Source organism: Erpetoichthys calabaricus, chromosome 5 (assembly GCF_900747795.2).
Source record: "Erpetoichthys calabaricus chromosome 5, fErpCal1.3, whole genome shotgun sequence".
In the NCBI taxonomy this organism is placed as follows: domain Eukaryota; kingdom Metazoa; phylum Chordata; class Cladistia; order Polypteriformes; family Polypteridae; genus Erpetoichthys; species Erpetoichthys calabaricus.
Window position 1 is genome coordinate 214,038,788 of NC_041398.2, and position 17,128 is coordinate 214,055,915.

The window sequence follows — 17,128 nt, forward strand, 5'->3', positions numbered from 1 at the left end:
CTTTGCTCCAAAGCAGGTGAAGTTGATTCACAATTGCTTTTGCTTCCTAAATGGACAGATTGATATTCCTGAAGCTTCATTGACTTGGTGTTGGACAGTGATGATTAAGTGTTTCCTTAATTTTATTAACAATATAAATATTAAATATTCAGGCAGTAAGTCATTATCCAACCCGCTATATCCTAACACAGGGTCACGGGTGTACGCTGGAGCCAATCCCAGCCAGCATAGGGTGCAATGCAGGAACAAATCTCTGGCAGGGTGCCATCCCACCGCAGGACACATACACACACACTCATACACACTAGGGACAATTTAGGATTGCCAATGCACCTAACCTGCATGTCTTTGGACTGTGGGCAGGAAACCCACACAGACATGGGGAGAACATGCAAACTCCACGCAGGGAGGACCCGAGAAGTGAACCCAGGTCTTCTTACTGCGAGGCAGCAGCGCTACCACTGTGCCACCGTGCCACCCATATGAAATATTATTAAATATTATTTAAAATCACTGGTACTGTGACATGTTTGGGTGAGCTGCAGACTAGTCTGAGTGAGTCACTGGACATGCGAGACTAGACAACTGGCCTTCACAGAAACGTGCCATGGACCACTTTCAACTCGCTAAGATTTAATAAATGTAGTCTATGACTGAAAATCGCTGTAAAAGTTGTTAAATATGACATGATCTTTAGTGCTTTGAATTCAAATCAACAGACTGTCTCATGGGCGGCACGGTGGCGCAGTGGTAGCGCTGCTGCCTCGCAGTTAGGAGACCCAGGTTCGCTTCCCAGGTGATCCCTGCGTGGAGTTTGCATGTTCTCCCCGTGTCTGCGTGGGTTTTCTCCGGGCGCTCCGGTTTCCTCCCACAGTCCAAAGACATGCAGGTTAGGTGGATTGGTGATTCTAAATTGGCCCTAGTGTGTGCTTGGTGTGTGGGTGTGTTTGTGTGTGTCCTGCGGTGGGTTGGCACCCTGCCCGGGATTGGTTCCCTGCCTTGTGCCCTGTGTTGGCTGGGATTGGCTCCAGCAGACCCCCGTGACCCTGTGTTCGGATTCAGCGGGTTGGAAAATGGATGGACTGTCTCATCGACCACCATGCTTGCTCTTCCTCTTACTTGTTGATTGTACAAACTACTCAAATGTAATGAATACTAGTTTAAGATTCATTCCTGCACAAATTAAAGATTAAGTTAACTTAATATTTCGAAAGGGAAAAAACCTAGAAGATGAAGCAGCTACACACCCCTGAAGCACAATCTACATGTTAGTATGCATAATTTGGGCCTTTTAGAAGCAATAACCATATTTTATATGTTCGGCACTTTACTAAGGAACTCAAAGCTTGGACTTTGTTCTGCGAATAACATGGTGGAGAAAGAGGGGAATCGAAACAATGCTAGTTGTTATATGATTTACTATGTACATGCATACATAAATAAAAACAGCACACACACTAGCACAAATGTATGCATACTTGCATATTGAGATGTTACGGTTGATTTTGCGACTTCTCTCATTGTGCGAAGTATCATAGTTGCGGTATCGATTAATTTACGTGAATCCGAGAGAGTGGCTGAGGTGATGGGGGCGGGCCCTCTTTGCTCACGTGCATACTTCCGTTCAAGTTAGTCTACCTCTTGCCACGAGTTGCAGAGTACCTTGCCTCCTCTTAGCTAGCAATACCTGTTTGTTCAACAGACATTATCATCTACAGATTGTTAAGGAGTAACGTTTGACATTTTTGAGAGAGAGATCAGAGCTACATGTGTTTTACAGGGTAGCTGTTGATTGCCAGTGATATCATGGCCATGTGCTTTTCTCCCCATTGGTGGATGTTCTCCTGTCAGAACTGAACACGATCGGACACAGTGCCAACTTTTCACATCAGAGCATAACTACCTTCCGCTTGGCCAGAATTACATTTAAAAAAATTTTTTTTTTGATTTTAAAATTTGTCCTGTTTCACTAGTACATGGATGGAGCTGTGGCGGGGACAGCTAATGCATATATATAGATATATATATATATATATATATATATATATATATATATATATATATATATAATATACTGTAAATATATATATATACTGTAAATATATATATTTCCCATGATGCACTGGGGATGCACAACAGATGATGTCATCTATATAAAGGTCACCGCATACATTTCTGGAATTATCTGAGATTGATTTAAATTAGTGACTTTTAGATTTAATTTTTGGCTAGCGATTTGGCTTTTTAGACTTTCTTTCTAACTTCCAGAATTGATCCTTGTTTATTTTTATTTATTGACCATGTCCTGGTCATCCCTCATAATTTTTTCCTTTTCAGTCAGAATACATTACTCATATTATTATTGTAATTGTTTATTTAGGGTGGTGTGATGATGCATTGGTTGTGATTGGGTCCAGTTACTACCTGGTGTTGCTTATTGTTGCTTACTGCCAAATACGTTCTCTAATTAGGTTGATGGACTTTGCTTAATCTGTTGCTGTTATATCATGGACAGGGCAAAACATTGCCTTACTACCATTACAACACCCTCTTTAGAGTCTTGTTTTATAGTTATAGTAATATTGTTATATATACAGAGTACAGTGAAATTCTTTCTTGCAATGTCTTATTCTCCGGCTCCTTGATATACAAACATGTGTTAAATAAGTGTTGAGCGTTTTGATTTTTCACTTTACTTTTCATTACTTTTTATGGCAGCCTTAGCTCACATCCCAAAATGTGTATGTAAAAGAGAATTGCGTTTCAAATGTGTAGAAGTATGTTTTCTGCGAAAGTCTGGTGCCTAACAGAATATTAGAACAATTTAGACAAGAGCAGGCCATTCAGCCCAACAAAGCTCACCAGTCCTATGCACTTCATTCTTCAAGTTCAAGTCGAGTTTTGAAGGACCCTAAAAGTTTACTGTCTACCACATACTTGGTAGCTTATTCCATGTGTCTATGGTTCTCTTTGTAAATAAAAACCTCCTAATGTTTGTGCGAAATTTACCCTTAACAAGTTTTCAACTGAGCCCCTGTATTCTTGATGACCTCATTTTAAAATCACAGTCTTGATCCACTGCAGTAATTCCATTCGTAATTTTAAACACTTCATATCATGTCTTCTCTTAATCTTCTTTTGCTTAAACTGAAAAGGCTCAGCTCTTTTAATGAGCCTAATCGCTCTTCTCTGGACTTTTTCATGCACTGCTTTGCCCTTTTTGTAGCCTGGAGACCAAAACTGTACTCAGTACTCCAGGTGAGGCCTCACCAGTGTGTTACAAAGCTTGAGCAGAACCTCCTTGGACTTCGACTCTGCACATCAGGGCGCTAAATAACATGAAAATCTGTTAGCCTTCTTAATGGCTTCTGAACACTCTCTGGCAGGTGATAGTGTTGAGTCCAGTATAACTCCTAAATTTGATGTCCCTCACATTTTTTCATCCTATATATAGTACTTTACATCTAGGGTCTATTCCTCCTTGGGACCAGTGCTTCCAGGATAGGCTATGGTTATAATGTAAAGGAATAAACTGCATTAGGAAATAGTATGTACACATATGTGTATTTATTGATTTGTCTGTTTATTTTAATTTCTTTCTGTTTGTGTATGAGAGTGCAAACAAGGTCGCAAACTGTTTACTACTTTAAAAAAAAATAATGTAGAGAAACATCTTAATGCAAAACACCTGAACTCGGGTGACTCCAAAGCATGCACAAGAGATACTGTTCTGCGTCATATGTTGTGCATTGGCTGAATTTCAAATGGTTCAAATGATCTTTCCAACAGTTAAAATTCTGTCCAACAAAAACATCCAAAGGCAAGCCTTAACAAATGATATGTCATCACATTTTTAAAGTTGAACTGATGAGTAAGGTATCAGACTAGGAAAATCCAGCTGAATATCAACTGTAAACTTTTCCTTAGAAAAAATAATTGTGCATACTGCAGGTACATCAATCCTCCTTGTAGTTATTTATTATATATGTTTGTTGCATGGACCTTTTTTGTTTGAACTTGCCCTTACTTTAAGTATAAATCAAGCAATTTAAATTCAGACACTACTCTACATGTAGTTTTAAGACTGAAGAAACCATAGAGCAAATTTGAGTAAATAGGGACTTTGATATGCTGATACTAATCTATAAGCATCCATCCATGTGTAGGCTTCAGTATTTAACTGCCATTTTTTATACTCTGGAGAAATTGTTCACATTTGATTTACAAGTTTATAAACTGGAAGTTTATAGTGTTAAAGAAAGTGACACCCATGTAACTAGTCTCACTTTCCCCTTATGTCCAAATACCTTATGCAATATTTGAACACTGACGATAAACATGTTTTTTTTTTTGACATTTTTATTAAATTATGGATTGAAGAAAGCTGCTTTTTTTCAGGATTTTCTTTTTAGGTTCTTTACTTCTTTCCTATGAAAAAAGCATAAATCCAAAGAATACAGTGATTAAGATTATAATGTTAACAGCCACCAAGGAAATATTGAGAGACAATGTGCAGCAGGAGAAAATGTATAGTCTGAAACCATCAAGCTTTTTCTAAGGATCATTTATAATCTCAAAATGACATTTCCTGAGAAAAGGCAGAGGGTAACTTTGCTACTTCTGCCAGATGACTTTAAAGGAATTTCACTTCTACGTCTGAGTATAGGGACAGACTCGAGGGACTGCTCCACTCCTTTGCATTACACAAATCACTTGTTTATATAAAGAGATTCCGAACACATCTTCAAAAATAATCGCACGCCAGTTCATTTTTAACCCTCCTGAGAGTGACAGCTCTTGAGATTCACATTGTTTGCTATTGTTTTGAAAAGCTGAAAGCAAAGATGAACATTACATGGCATAATTGAAACCAAACCTTGTTGTTACCCTTTCAATTTTCTGTCTCCTTGATTTCAGACACATTAAAACAACAATGTTTGATCCTCTCTTGTTTTCCTTTCAGTGGTTTTTCATATTATAACAAACACATCTCTGTAAACACCCATATTTTGAATGAGTGACTATTAATTTCTTTTGTAGAATGAGTCTAAAAATATACACAAAGACCAGCAGGATTAAATAGTCATTTACAAACCTACTCACTATACATGTTTTGGAAAATTAAAAGCAAAATTCTATAGAACAAATGGTTACCCATCTCCAACTCCAAAAAAGACAGATGACGATTTCAATTTTAATTCAACTCTCTTTATTCCTACATAGCACTCCTCAATGAAGACAAGCTGAAAGAGCAAACAAAGATTTATGAAAACAAAACAATGTTATTTATTAATATAGTTCTATGTATTTTATTATTGCTTTTGTGTTCTTAACTAATTATGGATCAGCTTCAGTGTAAATGAGATGTGTCATACCAGCAGAGGATCAAGACCAGACTATGAAGTATGGTAATACTAAGAGATGATCCTCAATTCTAAGTGCTATCTTAGTGAACAACTGAACAAGATCAATCCCAAGTTGCTAGTCTTGTGGCATTGTGCTGCTCCTTGGTTTGCTCAGGTAACCATTTGATTGCCAGTTAACAGTGGCATGCAGGCAATTAACGCTTTGCCCTCTCTCAATTAACGACGTGCCGTTACACATTCCTCTTGATTTTTAAAGGACATGGCAAAGGGAAAAAGTACATCCTCATGTAAACCACATGACCCACTATGTGAAATCATCTAAGACTGAGCATTAAAAAAAATACTTAACATTTATGCTAGTTAGAATGCCCCTGCAGATTCTGTTTTTTTTTTCATCCAGCTTAACAGGAGTTTTATTGTTTCTGTCCATCCTGGCAATCTTAAACCTTATCATTGGAATCACATTTACAGACTTAAAAAACAATTCTATATTTAAGGACTCTACTTCTCTAAATTATATATCTGTCCTATGTAAGTGTGAATTACCATATATACTCTCATATAAGTTGGGTTTTGAAACCCGAAGAATCAATCATAAAATCAGACCTTGACTTATACGCCCATTCAAAAATGAGATACTTAATTAAATTTTTTTTTTTTACATCTTCTTGCTTCCTCCAATCTTGCACCAGTTTCTCGGATACATCAAATTTTGTTGCAGCAGCGCAGCTACCAATTTCTTTTTTCCACTTCAAAGACTTTTAATTTAAAACCAGCTTCATATTTTCTTCTGATTGAACGCTCCATCGCAGATAAGGGATGCTCTTATGATAAAGGTGTATGAGGGGATGAGCTACAAAAAACACAAAACAGTGCAATCGTTGCTTCGGAATAGTTTGGGTATTACCCTGTGGTCACATAGCACACCGCCTTTTTTTTCTAAGTATTGTGTCTGTGTGGTTACTCTCTCAGGTGGGCGTTAGCATATCATGATCTATTGGACCAATAGCGCGAGTTTTCCACATTCGACTTATATGACTGACATTATAAAATACCAGAAATTATATAGTAAAATCAAGCCCCGACTTATCTGCAGGAGAACTTAAATGCGAGTATATATGGTATTTATTTTTATATGATATGCTGTATATGTACGTGTGTGTGTGTGTGTATATATATATATATATATATATATATATATATATATATATATATATATATATATATATATATATATATATATATATATATATATTTACTGTCAAATAATGCAAAGAGTATGCGACTCGTGTTTCGCCCTTATTTTGGGCTCATCAGGTGTACACACTCCACTGCACCCATCGTGCGGATCAAACCTCAAACGTCAGCGGTTAAGCCCCCTTTACACGATCTGATTGTATGGGTGGTTACCTACCAGGTAACGCACGTGGTTACTCAGTCGCGAGAAGCAGATCATAGAATGTTGTATAGTTTTACTGTCAAATAATGCAAAGTGTACGCGACACGTGTTCCTATACAATCGGATCGTGTTTCAGACTACGAATGCTATGAATATATATATTTATATATATAATAGATAGATAGATAGATATTTTATTAATCCCCAAGGGGAAATTCACAATTTATATATTTATATATTTATATATATATGGTGTATATACAGTACAGTATATATATAATGTATATATATATACTGTATATTGTGACAGAGGGTGCTGTCGTCCCCTTGAACCCTCAGACCACACGTCAGACACCAAGTAAAAGTCCAAATATTTAAATTTATTATAATAATAGTGTGCACAAAGCACCTACACTCCACAATACTCAATAATAATCAATAAACACAATAATCAATCCCAATTCCTAATCCTCCAACTCCCATCAGCTCAGTCACCCTTCCTCCCCAATTGGCTCACTGCTGTGATCTCCCACAGTCCTTTTATAGTCCCTGACCATGAAGTGCCTCTCTCCCTCAGTCCGTTTGATTTCCCAGCACTTCCGGGTCAGATGAAAACTATTTCTTTTCTTCAACCCAGAAGTATGTCATTTCCTCTGTCCCCATGACTGGGAAGTACTTCCGGGTTATATGGAAAATATAAGTCCCTGAGCCTCCCTGCAGTGTCCCCTGGTGGCCTCCACGGTATCCAGCAGGGCTGTGAATTAAAACTCCAAGGTCCATGATGCCCTGCTGGAATTCAGGGCACCTCCACATTGCAGGAAGGGCTCCCTCTGGCGGCTTGGGGGCATTGGCCGGGATAAACTGCTGGCCATATATCACTATATATATACAGTATATATATATTGTGACAGCTTATGTGTCCCCGTGACCCCTTGAACCCTCAGACCAAACGTCAGACACCAGATAAAAATCCAAAATGTTATTTATTATAATAGTAAATGTGAACAAAGCACCCTCCACTCCACTATACTCCAATATATCAATAATCAAATAAACACTCCTCCACTCCCAGACGCTTAGCCACCCTGCCTCCCAACTCAGCTCGTCAGTCTGGGATTTCCCAGAGTCCTTTATAGTCCGTGACCTGGAAGTGTTTCTGTCCCTCAGTCCATGTGACTTTCTATCACCTCCGGGTCAGGTAAAAACTTCTTTTCTTCATCAGCCTGGAAGCACTTTATTTCTTTCAACCATGTGACTAGGATTTATTTCCGGGCTGTATGGAAAATAAACTTGTCTATGTCTCCCTGCAGCGTCCCCTGGCGGCCCCGACGTTATCCAGCAGGACTGTGTATTAAAACTCCATAGTCCATGATGCCCTGCTGGAATTCGGGGCATCTCCACGTTGCAAGGAGGTCTCCATCTAGCGGCCTGGGGGTATTGGCCAGGGTGAATGGCTGGCCATATCCCACAATATATATATATATATATATATATATATATATATATATATATATATTCATTATTTTTCTTATCTAATTGTAATATGTTTTTTTTTTGCTTGTAACTATTTCTCTGATATCTTGTAAATCATTTTCACCTATATCCTTTGCATGAAAATGTGGTACAGAAATAAATATTGTAAAAAAAAAAAATTTAAAAATAATAGCAATAGTTAAGCTACATTAGACTGAAATGAGTATTGCTGTTGTTATCGTAAATGTTACACACTTTGATGCATGAAAAGGCCCTAAAATTCCCATATGAAAAGTAATGACCACAAGAGGTACACGTTAATAGAATCACATCTAAAGCATAAATATCCCTCAGTAACTCACTTCCCAGTTATACAGATAATACAGAAAAGTTGATATTGGTAATTTCTTACACCCCCATTTTTTCTACTGTAATAACCAAATTAAGCCAACAGTTACCAAAGTATAAAAGAACATAGTCAGAGATGGAACAATATTCTTAAAGAACGCCTCATCAATAGAGCACAAGTGCTATGTAATCCATATTGTGAGAGATCTCATATCAGATCTGGAGAAAAACTTTCAAAGATACCTCCATGACACTCCAATGAAATATAGCATGGAAGAAACTGACAGCATCTTTCAAGGCCAGTTTCCAAACCGGCAACCAAGCAATTTCCTAATTAGGGACACTGACTCTGCATCTTTCTAATGAAGATTAATGGTTATGTGTATGTTGATCCATATTTTTCTGTAGCATTGAGTTAAATATATTTGATTTAGAATCGTGATGTACTTCAGTCCAAATATAAAATATGGTTTCCGTATTTTTTAATAGCATATTGGTGCTTTTTCATGTCCATAACAGTTTGTCTGATGCATACAAAATTCATTTTATAACAAAATTCAGTTTATAACATTACCTACTGTACTAATTCTGCTAAACTTGCTCACAAGGTGGTCTATATTAGTACACAAATTTGTTCCCCTTCTCCGACTCCAAGAAACACACTGCAGCTGCAGTTAGTCTTAGTTTTGGTATACTGCCATTTTACAGCTCTGGAGCACACTTCAACAGTGATAAACCCAAACGTTAGTCTTGTTACTGTAAATACGTACTTAGACCATATCAGCACAGAATCGTCCTTAGCTGATAGCACACTTCAATTGGCCCAATGTGTTTCATTTTTATGTGTTTTATGCGTATAATGGTACACTGTCCCAGTAACTGTTAATTTGCTCAATGTTCTTTATGGGTGGACCCCACCGAGAGGTGGAACCATTCTCTGGTCACCACTCCTGGGCCCTTCCTCTGGCTATATAATTGAGCCAAGTAGGGCCTAGGAGCACAAATCATTCATCATTTATGGAGTGTCTTAAGTATGGCTGACTTCGGTGTTGGTATTTTTTTTTCTTTCTGTTATTTTGATTATTTTTCATTTATACTAAAGATTCTGTTTGCTGGACTGAGATTTGGACATTTTTTGCTGTGGATTGCCTTTTAGGCAACTATCTTTTTTGCTTCTTTTTTCTCTATTGAGCTTTTGTTCTTTATCTTATTTTTTGTTGACAAATCATTGATTTATGAAGATACTTGCCCATTCAAGCACAGGGTTTATAGCCATCCCTCTCCTTGTGGTACTTTCATTTTATTTTTGTGATATTTATAGTTGTTTTGCTATCTCTCCATTTCTGGACCTCCTCCTGCTAAAGCCAGAAATTAACATTTGGGACTTGGATACAAATAATGAGTTTCTGCTGGGAAGACCCATGCAGATCCTGGCCTGACCCCTAGCTTTGCATTCATAATAAATAGTAGCAGGAAAATTATACCAGCCATACAACAATTACATACTTAAAGACAAGTTTATATAAATACATTAGATAGATCAATAAGATTTGGCTAAAAAGTAATAATAATCATGAAAACAAAAGATCTCGCCAGTATAACAAAGTACCTGGAGTAAACACCATCCTCCATTCTTCTGAATCTACATATTCTGAAGGGTCAAGGACCCAACTCCGAGTTCATCTAAGTTAGCTGCCTGTCCTGTCCTACCCAGCACATTTTAGTATCATATGGCACACTGTGGTGTTGATATGATGATCTGGTGCTGAATTGATCACCATTGCTGCCAAAGGCTGTCAGTCACAAATCAAGCAGCAATCTCTTTTGCCATACACTCATTTGTAACCCGTCACTATGTAGACATGTGCGTTGCTAAAGCCCTAACAACACAAAAAAAGCCAAGATGTTCAGATACCTCCTTGAGAACTTTAGATGTATTAGCTCAAAGAAGGAAGGTTGCCAATTCGGCAGCATGGATGATTCAGACTGTTTCCATCTGGAGTCCAGGATCGATTTGCCATCAATGAGGCCAACAGAGGATGACATTTTGTTTTTTACTTGCCAAAAAATGACTGAGATTTTTCACATGGGGTACAGTATATGTGGAAAGTTAAACAAGCTGGTGTTTAGCAAAACAAACAGAGAAAGTATGATTTGTTAGAGTTTAGCTCTTTAACATTGCCTGTGTTTATAGTGTTATGGTCATTTAATCAGGAGTTAGTACTGTTTCTAAACTTCTGGCAACTTGTGCTGAAAACCTTCATTGTGAGTGAAAAAGAATGAGCAACTCCTCTGCAATATTCATTACCTGCTGCCATGTCTGTTTTTTTGGAATTTAACTCCCCATCTTAAAGCTGTTCAGACTGAACATAAGAGACGTGTCAAAAAATAAAATATAGTTTAGAGTTTATTATATGTTCTAGAAAAACAATATGCCAATTATTAAGTTATTCAAAATCCTCACAAACTGGATAACCAATAAAGTCCAATTAAAGAACGACTTCCTCTTTTCCAGTATCATCCAGAACCAATTTGGTTGGTTCCATTTCTGAAAGAAGAATTATTTGTACTTTGCTAACAATTATTCCTCTTGGTGATGTATAAGGTTATTCTTCTAATAGTATTGCTTGATTTTTCCTAAGCACCATTATACACTGCACAGTTCATCCATTTCTGCCAAATCTTTTAGCGTTTGCCTAATTTGAATAGACTGCAGCTTTCAAGTTCACTACGTACCGTCACTACATACTTGTACTGGATCTACTATTCAAAACACAAACAAAGTAAGTTTTAAAAATGGAAAAGAGAAAATAAAACTTTAAATACTGTACATGCTTTTCCTCTGTATGATGACATGACTTAAAATTAGCCAATGTCCCAAACATCAACTCACTGAGGAACTACCAAGCTGGCACCCTGATCTCCATGGACTCCAATAACCAAATTGGAGAACTTCACAACCCGCTTTGACAGATTATAAAAATTCAATGAGCCCAAAAAATTATCCGAAGCACAAAAAAAAATTTTATTTTGCGAGTTTTATTTTTGAGCTGTGTATATATTACTTTAAGTGTATTTCTTGGTTTGAAAAATGATTTTATTTTTCTTTTTTTTTGCTCAAAATTTAACCACCATATCATCATTTCAGAAGCTCCCGTGAGCAGCTAATGGATTGCTAGAGGATCTTGTTCTTAGCAACTAGTAGGAACCAGCCAGGGGGGTGCCAAAGCAAAGTTTTTTATGCGACCATAAGGACGCCAATCTTCTATGGCAACTTCTCCCTCACTCGTTGATTTTATATGCAATCGCAAGAGCCCTCATCTCCAAGTGAAACTCCATCACCCCCTTCTGTCTATGTCTTAGGCGAGGATGAGTGTGTCCGTCTAAAAGAGAATGTCTCATCAATTTCATATGCGATTATAAGAGGGCCAATCTCCAAAGGGGTAGCACCTCCTCCATCTTTGTTAATTTCAGTTGGGGGTCCGACCCGTAGCTTCTCTTTTGGAAGTCTCTTTTTTTGGCGTTTGATTCCAACTGTGCCTAGGGATGCAATGTACCCTTCAGCCTGCTAATAAATTGCAATGCAGCTGCTTGTTCTGAAAAATGGATTTGATCAATGAACTAGTGGGGTTAGGAACAGTAGTCCTGTTTTCAATACCCTAGTTTTAGCTCATGTCTTGACTTAGTTTTTGTCTTTGTGTTTTTTGCTTTGGCACAGTTAATAGAATTTACAACTCTTGATTGAGTATTGACTGAGTATGGCTACGTTTACACCCTCTGGCTCGAAAAACCAACTCACAAATTACACAAGAGACTACTTTGGGAAAGACTTCTGTTTGTTTTTCATTTTTATTCCAGGAAACATCATACATCTCCTGTTTCATTGTTTTAAACATTATAGCATTTGCTCTTAAACAGTCATTGCCAGAAGAATAGAGAGATGGATGATTTGGTGAAAAGACAGGTGGTGGTCATCATTTCTCTAGAGCTGTTGAGCGATTTCATGTTCTTGTAACTGGCATGACATCACTGCACTAAGAAATTTCATGGTTGGTCCCGTGAGTCCTTTGAAAAACTTATTTGGAACACAAAAGGAGCCATATTTATCCTGCTTCCAGGTTTCTAGGAGAAATTCAACATAAGAGACTCAAAGGAGCCCCTGATATATACAAACATTACACTGAAAACCTGACCTATTTCCGTGGCATTGTGTGCATTAAGTTTATAGTGTGTAACTGAGTGATGCAAGTTTTCACAGGTAGTACTGATAAAGTTGTGAAGAATGTAGAACTGAGTAAATTGCCTCATTGAGTCTAGACACTGCTGAAAGTAAGTCACCAAATCTCCCCCTTTGCACCATAGTTCAGCTACATATGTACTTATTTTGACTTTGCAAAATGTAATTAAACCGACTTCACTGTGCTTTCTATTGTCTCTTACTGTCAGTTTACTCTGATATGCATTCAATGAATTTTATTTTTTTACTTTTGTTGGCTATAACCAATCCTAATTTACTTGTGATTTACTATGTAATATAATTTTAGCCCTGCATACCTGCACTTATAGCCCAGCTCCATTTCAGCCTGGCAAATAAACTGCTGACCTAAAACTAACAGCACAAGTACATATTTCTTGACAGAAACTACATTTTTGGGACCCGCAAAAGATGATTTTGAAAATTTGTGTATGTAATAATGATATAGGTTTATTTTCTTCTAAGTCTTGATTGATTTGTTTTGCAGCTGCATTAAAATAGTACATATAACCTACTGTATACCACAAAGTAATAGAAAAGGCATGCTATTATAAATATGAGTCAGAATTAAAACAACAAAAAAGAAAATATGATTAAATGTGTCACTCTATGACTATTTAGATAAAACTGTTGAAAATACTACATACAACAAACTTTCAAACTGCTATTCGCTCAAGTGAAAAAAGAAACTCCCGCATGTATAATACAGCTTATAAATTGTCTACAGGATGCAGTGACTCACACAAAGCCTTTCAGGTCAAATGAAACTTTCAAAATCAGTTCCAGGTTCAGACATTTTTTTTTCTTTTTATCAGCATAGACTTCATAAACATTTGCAGGTTTAAGTAACTTGTGAGAATAGTAATGGATTTTAAATGCTGATCTAAACACATGCATTAGATCAACACATTCTTGTTCTTCTGCTTAATTGTTTATTGTGTGCATTCAGGTTTGTATTGTGGTACTTAAACATCCCAATTGTTATTACATTACTATGTAAACTAGCATTTTAATATTCTAAAGTTGTTTATTGGCAATGGTATCTGGGCTGGAGTTATCAAACATGCCCCAAGTGTTTATCTTTACTATTTTTATTGTAACCACAATGTTCTTACTGAGATGTAGATTACCATTCAGTTTAATTCAAGAGCCGTAGGCTTTAAAATTTAAGTACCTTGCGCAGACATATCAAGGCTGATAGCACGATTCATACATTGGACAAGGCATAACTTGTCTGATCCTTAATGCCACATCACATACCAATGAATATTAGGAGTGATACTAAAAATAAAAACATTTGTTTTTACCTGCGCCCTGCGATGGACTGGTGCCCTGTTCAGGGCTTGCTCCTGCCTCGTACCCTATTCTGGCTGGGATAGGCCCCAAAAGACCTCCATGACTCTGTTCAGAACAAAGCGGGTTAGACAATGACTGACTGACTGACAGTTTTTACGTGCATATACTGTAAGTACTCTTAAAATGTTTTGCTTCTCCAACCTCAGCTGCCAAAAATGTTAGTCTCACATGGTGTTTTCTTTCCAAACCTTTCAGATACTGATTGCAGCAATTAAACTTTTGTTCTATAACTGTCTTCAATAATTAAAAACTTCCCTTGTATTCCACACTTGTATTTTTTTTAACAATGTTGATATGAGGCCAAGTGAAAACAACACAGACTTGAATATTTTCACTTAATTCTGCTTTATTACTTGAAATTCTTTACCTATGGTAAGATGTACTGATGTGTGAGAAGCATGTTGGTTTATTTGGAGATCAATAACATAACCTCATGACACATCTACTGTAAATCATCACTGGTGTAGCCAATTGGTTTTAGAAATCACAAGTTCAGTGGTGATCACCTGTCTGGGGTGTCAATTGATTGAAGTCTAAATGAAACATCCAGCTTGTGGGGAGTCAGTATGCTGGCCAAACCTACACAATAAAGACAAAATTACACTGCAGGCAATTCGGTGAAAAGGCAATTGAAAAGCACAAGACATGGGATGGAGATCAGAAAAGATCCAAGTCATTGAAGATCCCTTGGAGTCCAGTTAAATCTATCATTAAAAAATGGAATGAGTATGACACAACTGTAAATCAACCTAGAGCAGGCCGTTTACAAAAACTGAGTGATCATGCAAGAAGACTAGTGTGGGAGGTCATCAAGAGATCTGTGAGAGGGCTCAAGAAGGTACAAGTTGCAGCAGATGGGGAGACTGTGCAGGCAAGAACTATTGGTGTGAGCCTTACCCGTCACAGGTTTATTGGACAGTGGTAAACAGAATTCTCCAATTAAATAAATATATATATTGCTTAGAGTTCACCACAAGGCACATAGGAGACTCTCATGTCAACTGAAGGAAAGTTCAAAGGTATAATGAGACCTTGAGCTTTCTTGCCATCAGACTAAATGCCATGTCTGATGTAAGCCCTGTAAAGCTGCACATTATTAAAAGCACATTATCTCTATGTGACAGCATCCTGCTGTGAGGATGCTTCTTTGCAACAGGCTCAGGAAGGCTTGTGAGGGTTGAAGGTTAAACAAATGCAACAAGATACATAGAAATCCTGGAGGAAAACCTTATGCAATCTGAAAGAAAACCTGTGCCTTGGGAGAAGATTCCTTTTCCAGCAAGACAATGAAAGGAGAAGGGCTTTAGCAGTTAGAAGGATGAAGGAGAATGTAAGAGGTTTAATGATGATTAGGATTCAGAAGTTAGTCGGCAGGGAGAGTTATTGAAAAAGGTGGATAAATTTAAATATATAGAATCATTGGTAGCCCGAGATGGAAAAACTAGATGCAAAGATAACCCACATGGATGCAACAATTGAAAGAAGGTATGAGGAGTATTGTGTGATCGAAGAATTAAAGCAAAGGTTAAAGGTCAGGTTTTTAAAACAGTCGTAAGACCAACGATGTATGGAGCTGACAGATGGACAGTAAAGGGAGCACATGAGAAGTTACAATTGGCAGAAATGAGAATGTTGGGATGAATCTGTGGAATTACAAAAAGAAATGAGACAATCAAAAGTACAACAAAAGTGAAAGAGATACTGTATCTAAGTATAGGAAAGAAGGTTATAGGGGTATGGACATGTGATGAGGAGAGACGATAAATATGTTGGCAAAAGAGTGATGGGAATGGAAGTACAGGGGAAGAGAAAGTGAGGGAGGCCAAAGTGGTGGTGGATGGATAAAGTAAAAAGTTCTGAAAGAAAAGGGTCTGACAGGGAAGGCAGTATAGGACCGAGCTCTTCAGAGAAAGTTGATCAAGAACATCAACAAGACATAGAAGTGGGAAAAGGTGAAGAGGAAGTATAAGACAGTGATCCCAAGCATGAAGCTAAAACTACAGGAATGGCCTAAAATAATAATCTTAATGTCCAGAATTGGCCAAGTCAGTGTCTGGATCTCAGTCCAAGTGTGAATGTGTAGCTTGACTTGAAAATGGCTGTTCACTCATGATCCCCTGGAAACTTGACAGAGCCTGAGCAGATTTACAAAAAAAAGATGAGGTAAAATAGCAGTTTCCAAATGTGCAAAGCTGATAGAAAGAGACCTAAGCACATAAACTCAAGAGCTGCCATGGCTGCCAAAGTTGCATCTACCAAATACTGACTTGAAGGAGTAAATACTTATGTGATCAATTATTATTCTGTTTTATATTTGTAATTAACTTAGACCACATTGCAGAGATCTGTTTTCATGTTGAATTAAAGAGTTTTTTCTGCTGATCGATGTCAAAAAAAACAAAACAAATAAAATCCTCTATTTTTCAATGTTGTATAATAATAAAATGTGAACACTTTAAGGTGAATTTTACTATTCTTCCATTTTTCTGGGCCGAGTGGAAACTTATACTAGATTACGAGTCGGACACCTGATTGACGCTGATGGTACTCTAAGGCCGAGTTTATACTTCATGTATCATGGTTGCCACGCATTCCCAGCGTTCATTTGACGCGTCCTCTGAGCACGTCCTCAGAAATTAACGTGACGTGTATGAGTTGCAATACTAGCAAAAAGTTGGGGGGGGTGCGCAGTGAGATAAGAGTCGGAACGTGACATCAGAGTCTCTGTTTACTATCTACAGTACATGTGACAGAAAGCTACTATGCGGATACTACAGGATCGATGTGCCTGATTTGATGTTTGATGAATGGTTCAATGTGGTGAAGCAAAATGCTGACATACAAATGCATTTGTGGTGGTTTTATATTCAAGTGTCGCATATTCCCCAATGTAATAACGCAATACGTTTTAAAAGTCTCACATACCATCTT

General features: G+C 37.4%; 1 protein-coding gene across 1 annotated transcript in view; it reads left to right on the forward strand.

The window, feature by feature from the left end:
- ccbe1 (collagen and calcium binding EGF domains 1) overlaps positions 1-17,128 on the forward strand; it is a 353,313-nt gene that overhangs the window by 236,212 nt on the left and 99,973 nt on the right. The window lies entirely within an intron of this gene.